The 12,593-nt window shown below is 43.2% G+C and overlaps 1 long non-coding RNA gene across 2 annotated transcripts in view; it reads left to right on the top strand.

Annotated features, from left to right (window-relative positions):
* The window catches only part of LOC147917264 (uncharacterized), a 219,392-nt gene that overhangs the window by 22,026 nt on the left and 184,773 nt on the right, over positions 1–12,593 (top strand). Inside the window, exons 2-4 of one of the 2 annotated variants that reach the window (XR_015551960.1) lie at positions 2,125–2,312; positions 2,573–2,700; positions 9,769–12,311. This is a non-coding gene — a long non-coding RNA (uncharacterized LOC147917264). Of the gene's footprint in view, positions 1–2,124; positions 2,313–2,572; positions 2,701–9,768; positions 12,312–12,593 lie in introns of those variants that run through there. The other variant, XR_015551959.1, reaches the window with a different exon arrangement.

The raw sequence follows: 12,593 nt of genomic DNA, 5'->3' as shown, positions 1-12,593 counted from the left end.
CAACTTCATCTCTAAATATTTCCTGCTGTGAAATCTATGATTCAGCCACACTGAACTCCTTCTATCTTTGAACATAAACAAGCCATCCTCTCTCTCACCATGAGACTTGTGCATTTGCTTTTCTCTCTGCCTGGAACCCACACCCCCATCCAGCTTGTCTAACAAGTGATCATACGTTAGGTCTCAGCTTAGACATCACCTCCCCTGGGAAGTAGTGTCTGGTCGCCTCATCTTCCCACACATGATTTTCTCTGCTCTCACAGCCTCTGTACTTAATGCCATGGCACTTAACACAGTATATTTGCCTTGTACGGACCCCCCTTGATGGCCTAATCCAGCAAACTGTAATAGTTTAAGCATCAACTCTAGAGTTAGACTCCAGGGTTCAGATTCTGGTTGTGCAACTGACTAGCTGTGTTATTTTAGGTAAGTTAACTAATCTTTCTGTGACTCAATTTTCTCATCTGTAAAATAGGGTTTATATATAATACATCTACTACATGTGGTTGTGGTGAGGATTAGATATTGAGGGCTTAGGACAGAGCCTGGTCTATAGCTAGCACCTAGGAAGCTATTATTGTTTTGTAAATTTCTTGAAATCAGAACCACCATCTTGTTTACCACCATCCTTAGTTTCTGGTACAGAATGCCTGATGTAGAGTAGATGGTCAGTATCCTTTGGTGACTTGAATAAAGTTGTGATCCAATGAGGACCATCCTTTCATGGGACCCGAATTGGAGATAAAAGAGCAATGTCTTGATAGTGAGATAAGCTACTCACAGAGGCTCAATTTCAAAGTGAAGAGAAGCCTTCCACCCAAAATGTCTGGAAGTCAAAGTACTGGCCCTGGTGCTCCCTGAAGGGGACTCTTGACTCAAGCCTCTGGGACATATGCCTCATCACATCACGGGTGCAAGCAGCATATTCTCAAAAGGACTACAGATTCTCGGCAACGGCAGACCCTTCCATCCCTGCCTCCCCAACACAAACACCTCCTTCTATCCCACCCCCTTGCTTCCTAGATCAGGAAATTCCTCAGCAGCTTTGAAACCCATTACATTGACCCTAGGAATCAGCCTTTGAATTTCCCAGCAGCTTGCTAAGGCCCAGGGTGTCCCTTGGAGGAATATAAAAGAGAAGAGCTTGCTCTGGCTAAGGGAGTGTAGTACCCCTCTTTTCCTTGTTTGATTAGTGAGGTTGCTAGCTGAGCCATCACACCCTTTTTGGTGCACAGACTGAGAACTGCCCTACTTCAGCCCTTCTGCCCAGTGGGGTCTGGAAGCACCAGCGCACCCGGGAATGGTGCAGAGCCACCCACGCAGGCCAGAGTCTGCGATGACTTAATCAAACTCACACTCCGGCAGACGTCTGCATTCAGCCCCCACAGAGTGAAAAGAGAACATAAATTATGAGAAAGACACAGTCACTTTGCAGAAATTACCCCGAGCCAGAGTGAAATTTGTACACGGACAGAAACGATGAGATTTAGTACGGATTTTTAAAGGCCTGGTCTTATTCAATGCTGAACTGGAGTGGGCTACATCCCAATGAGCTGTGAGGAAGCCTCTCTGACGATCGTCTGCACCCTCCTCGATTCCATCTGTTATTGAATAAGATTTTATAATCATTACCTTTGCAATTCTCATTTTAAGGCTTTTATTTCCCCTAACACTAAGGAGATTGACAACACTATATAAACATAAGCATTAAAAAATGAAATGAAACTAAATGGCACCCCCTTGAATTATTATCATTATTTTGCCTTTGAGTAAAGTGAACCAGAAAAGGTTACACAAAATGTCAAAGGTCGTAGAACATGACAGCCACAGAGACCAGACTCCTGGGTTCCAGATTTCTACAAACATTATCTCATCTATTCCTCAGTCTGTGAGTTGGGTGCTCTTATCCCACCATTATACAGCTAAGGAAGCACTCTCCTGAATGGGATGAGACTGGATTCTGAGAGCAGATATTTGATGAAAAAATGTAGTTAGAATTTTCCACATCTGGGTGACTGAGAAAATTTTAACTGTAAATAAGGGTGTTCAACAAGCTTACCAGTATTGGCAAAGAGAGTTCCAAATGCCATGCCCAGGCTGACTTTCTTCCTCTCGTCTCTCTAGGAGAGTGGTTTGTTGACATTTGAAGGGTCATTGACCCGGATGGCGGCTTGCCTGGGCCCATGGCACTGCCAGAAATCACAAGACCAAGCTGAAAAGACACAAAGAAGTTCCCCGTTTGGCTCCAGGCGCCTCCTGACTTGAATAAAAGATAGCGATTTAGCAACACTGCACTCAGTTTCAAAGAAGAGGTTTGCATCATCCCTTTGAGAAATATCACCTTGAGTCTGTCTTAGGAAAGAATAGGAAGTAGAAATTTTTCAAACCTAATCTCCTCCTAGTACTTCCATCCTCTGCAGCTCTCCTAGGTAGGTGGGTAGGAGGGGAAACAGTGATGCTACAGATAGGTCAAGGCCATGCCTTGATAAACGAGGATAAGGATATAATTTGCCAGAGTCCTCCTTTCCAGACTCGGGCCTAACGTTTCTCGTTTTTCGCTCTCTGCCCCCAGAAATGCCTTGCTGGGCAGAGCCCTGTCCGCTAAACCTTTACCATCTCTGCTGCCTCCTTCCCAAACTTCACTGCTGGGAAAGACTCCCCCTGGCCTCTGTTCCCACAGAATCTTCAAGCAGCTTCCTGGTGAGTATGTGAGCTTCTTCCTGCATAACTGCCAGGAACTGGTATTGGTTAGTGTGTTCCACCTAACAGGTAATATATTCCTGTTTTAAAAGGGGCTTCTTGAGACACCATCTTTTTTTTTTCTTTATTATTGGCTTTTTGAAACTAAATACATGTATTACTTTGATTAAGACAGAAATTATGTAAAAGAAGAAAAACATTGGGGCTTTTATAAGATTATACATTAGTTTTCTCCTCTGTGGATCAAATAATTACAGTTCTAAAACCATTCCTTTTAAATCAGTCATTTTCCAATTTTTATTCTTCAATGTGATTGATTCTCCCCTGTGTATTCTTCAAGAAAGTCTCAGGCTAACTAAAACACTTCCCAACAGGACCCCAAAATATATATGATCTGATATATGCTTCTGTTTTCTTAATTTTTTTATCTTTATCAAGTCATTCTTGATGTTTGTCACTAATGTCTTATTTATTTATTTAAATCATGAAGTCTTTGCTATTTTATTTATTTTTTATTGAGGTGTAATTGATACACAACATTATATTAGTTTCAAGTGTACAACATAATGACTCAATAGTTGTATATATTGTGAAATGATCACCACAGTAAGTCTAGTTAATATCTGTTACCACACATAGTTACAGAATTTGTTTTTCTTGTGATGAGAACTTTTAAGATTTACTCTCTTAGCAACTTTCAAATATGCAATACAGTGTTATTAACTATAGTCGCCATGCTGTATGTTACATCCCCATGTCTTATTTATTTTATAAGTGGAAGTTTGTACCTTTTGACCCCCTTCACCCATTTGGCACACCCCCGCCCCCTACCTCTGGCAACCACCAATCTGTTCTCTATGTCTATGAGTTTATCTTTTTTTTAGATTCCACATATAAGTGAGATCACATGGTATTTGTTTTTCTCTGACTTATTTCACTTAGCATACTTCCCTCAAGTTTCATCCATGCTGTCGCAAGTAGCAAGATTTCATTATTTTTTATGGCTGAATAAAATTCCATTGTATGTATATACACCACATGTTCTTTATCTAGTCATCTGTCGATGGACACTTAAGTTGTTTCCATATCTTAGCTATTATAAATAATGCTGCAGTGAACATAGAGGTGCATATATTTTTTCGAGTTAGTGTTTTGTTTTCTTTGGATAAATACCCAGAAGTGAAACTGCTGGATTGTATGGTAGTTCTAATTTTAATTTTTTGAGGAACATCCCTACTGTTTTCCATAGTGGCTGCCCCAGTTTACATTCCCTCCAACAGTGCACCAGGGTTCCATTTTCTCCACATCCTTGCCAACATTTGTTATTTCTTGTCTTTTTGATAATAGGCATTCTAACAGGTGTTAGGTGATATCTCATTGTGGTTTTGATTTGCATTTCCCTGATGATTAGTGATGTTGAGCATCTTTTCATGTACCTGTTGACCATCTGTATGTCTTCTTTAGAAAAGTATCTATTCAGCTCCTTTGCCCATTTTTTAATCAGATTGTTTGGGTTTTTTTGCTATTAAATTGTATGAGTTCTTTATGTATTTTGGATATTAACCCCTTATCAGATATATAATGTGCAAATATTTTCTCCCATTCAATACGTTGTCTTTTAGTTTTGTTGTGGTTTCCTTTTCTGTGCAGAAGCTTTTTAGTTTGATGTAGTCCTACTTGTTTATTTTTGCTTTTGTTGCCTTTGCTTTTCATGTCAAGTCCAAAAAATCATCACCAAGCCCAACATCAAGGAGCTTACCATCTATGTTTTCTTCTATGAGTTTTATGGTTTCAGGTCTTACATTCGAGTGTTTAATCCATTTTGAGTTGATTTTTGTATATGGTGTAAGATAGTGGTCCAGTTTCACTCTTGCATGTGGCTGTCCAGTTTTCCCAGCATCACTTATTGAAGAGACTGTCCTTTCCCCATTGTATATTCTTGGCTCCTTTTTTGTAAATTAATTGACTATATATGCATGGGTTTATTTCTCGGCTCTCTATTCTGTTCCATTGATCTATGTGTCTATTTTTTTGCCACTACCATACTGTTTTGATTATTATAGTTTTGTAATATAGTGTGAGATCAGGGAGCATGATGCCTCCAGTTTTGTTCTTCATTCTCCAGATTGCTTTGGCTATTTGGGGTCTTTTGTTCCATACAAATTTTAGGATGTTCCTTCTATTTCTGTGAAAAATGCCATTGGATTTTGATAGGGGTTGTATTGAATCTGTAGATTGCTTTGAGTAGTATGGACATTTTAACAATATTAATTCTTCCACTCCATGAGCATGGAATATCTTTCCATTTATTTGTGTCTTCTTCAGTTTCTTTCATCAGTGTCTTATAGTTTTCAGTGTATCAGTCTTTGACCTCTCTGGTTAAATTTATTCATAGGTATTTTATTCTTTTGGATGCAGTTGTAAATGGGATTGTTTTCTTAATTTTTCTTTCTGATATGTCATTATTAGTGGATAGAAATGCAATAGGTTTATGTATATTAATTTCATATCCTAAAACTTTACTGAATTCATTTATTCTGACAGTTTTTTGGTGGAATCTTTAGGATTTTCTATATATAATATCATGTCATCTACAAATAGTGACAGCTTTATTTCTTCTTTTCCATTTTGGAAGCCTGTTATTTCTTTTTGTTACCTGATTGCTCTGGCTAGGACTTCCAATACTTTGTTGTGTAAAAGTGATGAGAGTGGGCATCCTTGTCTTATTCCTGATCTTAGAGGAAAAGCTTTCAGCTTTTTACTCTTGAATATGATGTTAGCTGTGGGCTTGTCATTTATGGCCTTGATTATGTTGAGGTACGTTCCCTCTAGACCCACTTTATTGAGAGTTTTTATCAGAAATAGATGTTGAATTTTGTCAAATGCTTTTGCTGCATCTATTGCGGTGATCACATGATTTTTATCCTTCATTTTATTAATGTGGTGTATCACATTGATTTATTTGCAGATGTTGAACCATGTTTGCATCACTGGAATAAATCCCACTTGATCATGGTGTATGATCCTTTTAATGCATTGTTGAATTTGGTTTGCTAATATTTTGGTGAGGATTTTTATATCTATGTTCATCAGGGATATTGGCCTATAATTTTCTTTTCTTGTGGTGTCTTTGTCTGGTTTTGGTATCAGAGTAATGCTGGCCTTATACAATGAATTTAGAGGTGTTCCCTCCTCTTCTATTTTCTGGAAGAGTTTGAAAAAGATTGGTATTAATTCTTTTTTGAATGTTTGGTAGAATTCACCAGTGAAGCTGTCTGATCCTGGACGTTTGTTTCTTGGGAGGTTTTTGATTACTGGTAATTGATCTGTTCAGATTTTCTATTTCTGCATGATTCAGTCTTGGAAGGTTGTGTGTTTCTAGGAATTTATCCATTTTTTCTAGGTTATCCATTGAGACAACATTCTAAGCTAAAAGTGTCATAGTAACCAGAGGGAAGATTGTCTGGGGCTTCTTGAAGTAGCCCCAAATAGGCAACTGCCAACAATTACTTTCTCTGGCGTTTGTTAAATTGTGATTCATATTCTCCCCATTGCTTGATTGAGTCCTCTAGATAGGGCCAGGAGGAGACAACAGATCTTAAATGGCAGTGTTTATTAAAGCCTGGCTCACCTGCAATGCCTGCTTCTGCCCAAGAAGGTAGGGAAGACTCCAAGGAGCCTCTGAGAAGCCCCACATCTCCCAGCCTGTTATCCCAGAGCATCACTGGCAGGTATAGACCAAGCATATCCACATCCACATGTGAGTCTTGACTGCAGAGGAAGGGGAGATGGAATGATCAAGATTGTCAGTAAGCTTGGGAAATAAAGAAGAAAAGTCAAGCCATGAGCCATGGACAAAGTAGCAGAATATAAAGACTTTGAAACACAATGGCTGTATATGGTGGGAAGAATCTGGGAACTTAGCATACCGAATTAAAAATTACATGACCAGTGGCCGACCCTGTGGCATAGCGGCCCAGGGTTTGCCCATTCAGACCCCGGGTGAGGACCTACGCACTGCTTATTAAGCCATGCTCTGGCAGGCGTCCTGCATAAAATAGAGGAAGATGGGCAGAGCTGTTAGTTCAGGGCCAATCTTCCTCAGCAAAAGGAGGAGGATTGGCAACAGGTGTTAGCTCAGAGCTAATCTTCCTCCCTCACCCCCCCAAAAATTACATGACCAAATGAGTGTTGTCCTTCAAAGTAGTCTCCTTGGCAGACTTGATACTTATTCTAAAAATGCTTCTTAGCTCAAAATGTTTGGCCATTTCCAGCTTTAAAATTACTTCCCAATATTATGACACATTCTTTTGATATCTCCTTAACGATGCCTAATCTTTGTCTCTGGAGGATGGATGTAAATTTTGGAAAACAGACAGTGGTCATTAGGAGTCTAATCTGATGCATAAGTTGCATTATACCATCCCACCACTCCCCCGATCCCCTGCAAAGTGACTGTGAGGTAATGAAGCTAAATTTCTTGTATAATTTGTAAAATTATCCTGAAGACCATCTTAAAAGAAGAGTAGAAGAGTTACTGGAAGGTCTGTTTGAAGCAACCAAAGCATCTTTGGAATAAGTATACAGCCTTTCAGAGTGGCTACTTAGAAATGTGTAACACTCACTAGGGTACATAGGCCTGGGCAAGAGTCCTTAAAAAAATAATGTCCTTCTGTTAGAGCCACAATCAAAAGCACATAGCATTTTGCCTTATTTCTATCTCTGAAACTTGAATAAGGGAAACAAGTTCCTTAAATTTTCAGAACGTTCTAGAAAACTCTCCTCTGCTTACCTCCTCCTGTACACATGAGAGACAGCAAGAGACTGAGAACGTGAGATCATGTGAACATGAGAGAGAGAAACATAATGTATTTTGTCAATGGAATATGATAATTTCATTTTCCTACCAGCTAGAACTCTTTTTTCACTTGATAATTCACTAATTCACTGCAGAAAGGTTAAGTATTGGGTTTCCTGCCCCCAAGCTCTTTAGACCAAAACTATAAATTCTAGCAATGTGTTCATTTAAGGCAAAGGTCATTACAAAAACAAAAAATAATTTGTAAAACACACACACACACACACAGATCAAGTTTGTAAAAAAAATAAATTTCATGTTTAGGATTCACAAAGGCCACATTAGTGATTTTAGAAGCCAAGTGCCAAGAGAATAGAGATGTTGAACACTATAGCTCCTCTGTTCTGAATTGAGCAAAAGTAAATTTATTTGAATAGTTTGATTAGATCTATTAGATTATATTTTGCATGTAACTAGAGTACAACCAGTCCTGGGAGACCTCACTGACTGTTCAATTGCCTGCTGACCAGAGGTGAATGTTGTAGGTTGACATTTGGATCAATTAGAAACCTCCACATCCGAGTGGCACCTTCCAAAAGAAAGAAGTGGAAGTGTATTGGCCATGGGCTGGTGCCAGCCATGCTGAGACTGAGGAGATGTGGTCTAATGGAAGTCTGGAAGCTTGGACTCCCCTTCAGTCTTCCCTCATGTAACTGCCTGCAGTGCCTCCCCTCCACCACGGGGATAGGACTCAGAACCAGGAGCCTTGGGGAGAACCTAGATTGCTGGGCATGTGTCCAGTGCCCTGGACAGTGTGCTGCCTGAAGCCAGTACTGGTGTCCCTCAGTTCCCTTCCCTGAAATCACAGGTCCACAGCACAGCCAGACTCCCTCCCCACTTCTCTCAAGTCAGCTATGAGCTTATGGGCATAAGGCCCAATTGTCATTGAGGAGAGGAAGACCTGGGAAGGTAGGTCAACAGCCAAGATCAAGCTGTGTGCCCTCAGGGCATTGTCTCATTATGTGCACAGCTCCTCCAGATCCCAAGGCTGTCCCAGGTGACCCCTGGAAGTCTTGCACCCCCATCCTTGCCCAGGACACTCGTCTCTCTCCCAGCCCTTCTGACCTTTGAGGGAACTAAGAGCCTGGCCCTGAGATCAGCTGAGACAGGATGGAGCAAATAGTGCAGCACAGACCAGGAAAGTGTAGGCGCTCTCCTCTACCTTCCCTCCGAAAGTAAACAGTGATGATGATGATGGTGATGATGATGGTAGCAGAGTTTTGGAGAGCAAATACCACGTGCCAGCCATTTCATAGACTTTATTATCTGAATACCCAAAGAAACTTTGTAAAGAGGCAAGGGGAAAACACAGCTTGGACTAGATGAGTCATCTGACCGCAAGTCCTTATTCTCTTTACCTGTTCTTCTCTTGTGGCCTGGCCTAGATGCCCTCTCCTCTGGGAAATCTTTCCTGTCTTCCCTTGCTCTCCCTATAGGTTGAGTGTCTTCCCCAATGCTCCTGCAGCACCCTGGGCTTCTCTCTGTCAGAACACTTGGCCCAGCACTGGGATTGTCTGTTAAACGTGCCTGTCCTCCTCAATTAGGCTGTGAGCTGCAAGAACCTGGCTTTGTCTCTGTAAGTCCAACCTAGCCCAACACTAAGAACAGAGGATGCACTCAGCAAATGGTTGCTGAATGGATGGATGGATGGATGGATATCTGCACACAATGCCTGGATTCAACAGATACTGAATACCTCTTATGTGCCAGGCATTGTGCTAGGTGCTAAGAATTCAGCAGTCGCTAAACAGTCATGGTTTCTGCCTTTAAGGAGCTTCTGGTTAGGTTTATAAGTTTATGAGCCCTAATTCCTTTCCTTTGGCCCCCTGGAGAAATCTACCTGAGAGTCTCTTTCTCAGTGTTTGGGATATACAGCCAGCCTCTCCTGCATGTAGAAGACAGAGCAAGGGTCTGGACCATATTCCTGTTCTACCTGTAGAGAGCATAATGTAAATGTAGATGGCAGTGGTGGGAGAGAAGCACAACCTTCTGTCTTTTGCTTCACTATTCAGAGGCTCCTACTGCCTGTGACAGTCCCTCTCAGGGCCACACTACAGCTATTCACCTTTCCAGGCACCTACTGACCTCCTCAGTCATGCTCTAGTGTAGCAGATGCCAGAACTTTCCATCTTCCCACACTGAGTGTAAATCACAGAGCGTTATGTAAGAGACACCAGCACTGCTCACCCTTTGTTCCCTCCCCTTGGCAGAAGGAAATGATAACTGCGTGCTATTGAGCAGATGCTGTGTCTCAGGCAATTACTTTTCTAAGCCCTCAACCAACCTGCAAGATAAGCATCACAGCTAAGGGAATGGAAGCTCTCGGAAGCTGGGCAGACTTGCTCAAGACCACAGTGGATTTGAACTCAGGTCTTGCTAGATCTGTAGTGGGTGCTTATCCCACTACACCAGACTTTATGGAGCAAAATGAAGGGCTCTGTTTTGAAAAACCAGGGGGATTTGCTGAAAAGAACAAACCTAGTTTTTTGGTAGTCCTACCAAAGGCTGTGCCATTCCTCTGTGGAACTGCAGTATTTCTTCTCACAACCTAAAGAAGAAACAGATATCTGCTGGCGGAAGAGAGCTGACAGGAAGGTGCTCAGGAGGCCTTACCACGGTGACGTTAAATCACCAGTGAACCAGCGAGCTATGGTAAATGCTTCACTCATGGACAACTTTATAATCCAGCTGGGGGCAGCATGCTGCCTGCCATGCAAATGAGATTCCAGAAAGGCCGGCTGAGGTCAGGGTAAAATGGAGACTTATTCCCAGAGGATGTCATGAGCTGACTGTTAGGGTGCTGTTGAGACCCCAGTGTGTTATGGCAGGTTTCAATCATGGCGGCTAATGTGTGGTGGGGACCAGCTCTGGGCCAGACTCTGGGCTGGGCCCAAGTTTTCAGCCATGAAACTGGCAGTGCCCATGGGTTGGTGAAGTGGCAGTCAGACAAATAAATTTCATGCAGTGTGAGAAGTGCTAAAGTAGGGGTGGCTCCTAGTCACACCTCTGCAAGTGTGAATAAGAGCCCCTGCCCTCCAGGGCATACAGTTGCTGTGGCCTGTGTAAGACAACGGCACAAATGCCTGAGAGCAAATGGCAGTCATTCATTCAATGAACATCTGTGGGCCAATGAGAAGACAAGGCTGGTAAGACATAGCCCTTAATCTCAAGTTGCCTGTCTTTTGAGCATCATTCCACACATTTTACAAAAGAGAGAAAATACTTCCAGAAGGCTTGTTAACTTGCCTGGGGTCATGGAGCTGGTGTGTGCAGACGCAGAATTGGGACACTAGACTATCTGACCACAAAGCCTATATCTTTCCATGACACAGCAGGTGCTGAAATGACTCTGAAATGGTCCGCTAAATGAATTGCAGATTACCTACTACATCTGTAAGCATTCCCTGGAGTTTGAAGAGATACTTTGATACAAGGCCAGTGGCTTGTTCATGAGCCCCATCAGGCCAATTGGCTCAGAGGCCTAGAAAAAGCCAAACTGTTGCAGCAACACTTCCTGGGAGCCAGTTCATATCGCAGAGGGAAGGACTGTGGGCCTCGCCTGAATAGCCCACAACAGTTGGATACCCTCTGTGGTAGACAAAGAGATGCGCCACCCAGATCCCGGAAGGACTTGCTGCCCAGCTGGGGGAGACCTGGCAGCAGATGCCTCCCACTGTCAGCTCCTTTGGGATCTGTCTCAGTGCAAAGTGCCATCTCACCTGGGGCCCCACCCTTCTTGGACAGCCCGTATTCAGTGGCACAGTGCCCCACAATTTCCGCCCAACGTGGGATGGGTGATGCTGGCTCCTGAGCTCCGCACCAGGTTGACCAAGGCTTCGTGGGACCTACGTTATAATTTGACTTCTCCCTCTGCACAATGCTGCTTCCTCCCTTTCGTTTCACAGGTGTTCATCCCTAATAGACATCTTGTACTCCACAGTTTGTCTCAGCATCTGCTCCCAGAAACTCCAAGCTGCAACAGTATTGAAGACCTTTAGAAGTATGCACGTGTGAGGAGAGGGGTGGGGAGAGTGAGGCAAAGAAACAGCACAGCCCTTGCTCTTAAGATGCTCGTCATCAGGCACCAGGAGAGAAGTGTGGCTGGCTCAGCTCAAACTCCCATCTGTGGAAGATGAGCTCCGAGTATAATCCTCCTGCCTCTGCCTGAGAGCCAGCACAGCGGGGCCTTCCTTGGCGCTCAGCCTGCTCAGGGTGCATCACGGGGCTGGGGCAGCATGAGGAGCCCTTCTGGGCCTGGACACCAGCTTCTTCCCAGCTGATCTGCCAGTTACTCTGCCCACAACCTTCTCTTCATATCCACTGACACCGTCCTGGGCCAAGCCACCAGCATCTTTCCTCAGCTGTGTCACCGGTTCCGTCTCCGACCCCCTGCTTCCCGTCATTCTCCACGCCACATCCACAGTGACCTAAAAATACAAGGCAGATCGCTTCCTCCGCAGCTTAAAGCCTTCCAATGTCTTCTTATTGCTTTTAGTATAAAATCTACTCCACATAACGTGGTCTACGAAATTCCTCGTGGTCTGGCCCTGCCTATGTTTCTGACCTCAGCAAATGTATTTTCGAGGTTCTGCCACATGCCAAGCACTGTGCTAGGTGCTGGAGATACAACAGTGAACAAAACAAAGTTCCTTCCTCTGATGAGCCTCCATCATAGTGGGGAGAGACAGACAATAAACAGGCAAATAAATAACAATGTGTCAGATAATGATGTGTCATGGAGGAAAAAAAGAAAGTGCCCAGGGTGGGTGAGGGGGGCAGTGAGGAGGGGGAGGAGACAGTGTCCATAATAAATTGACATTTCAGCAGAGACATAAAGGGCTTTACCACAGGGAGCCATGTAGATATCTGGTGTGTGTGTTGGCGGGAAGGCAGGGAGTGCTCCAGCAGAGGAAGGAGCAGGTGCAAAGGCCCTGAGGTGGGTGTGTGCTCAGCATGTTTAAGGAAAGCAAGGTGACTGCTGGAGCAGAGTGAGTGAGGAGGGATGGTAGGAGAAGAGTTCAGGAGCACATAGAGT

This window comes from Ceratotherium simum, chromosome 4, assembly GCF_057802395.1.
Source record: "Ceratotherium simum simum isolate JZ-2026a chromosome 4, ASM5780239v1, whole genome shotgun sequence".
NCBI classification, from domain to species: Eukaryota; Metazoa; Chordata; class Mammalia; order Perissodactyla; family Rhinocerotidae; genus Ceratotherium; species Ceratotherium simum.
This window is presented reverse-complemented; position numbering and strand designations above follow the sequence as displayed.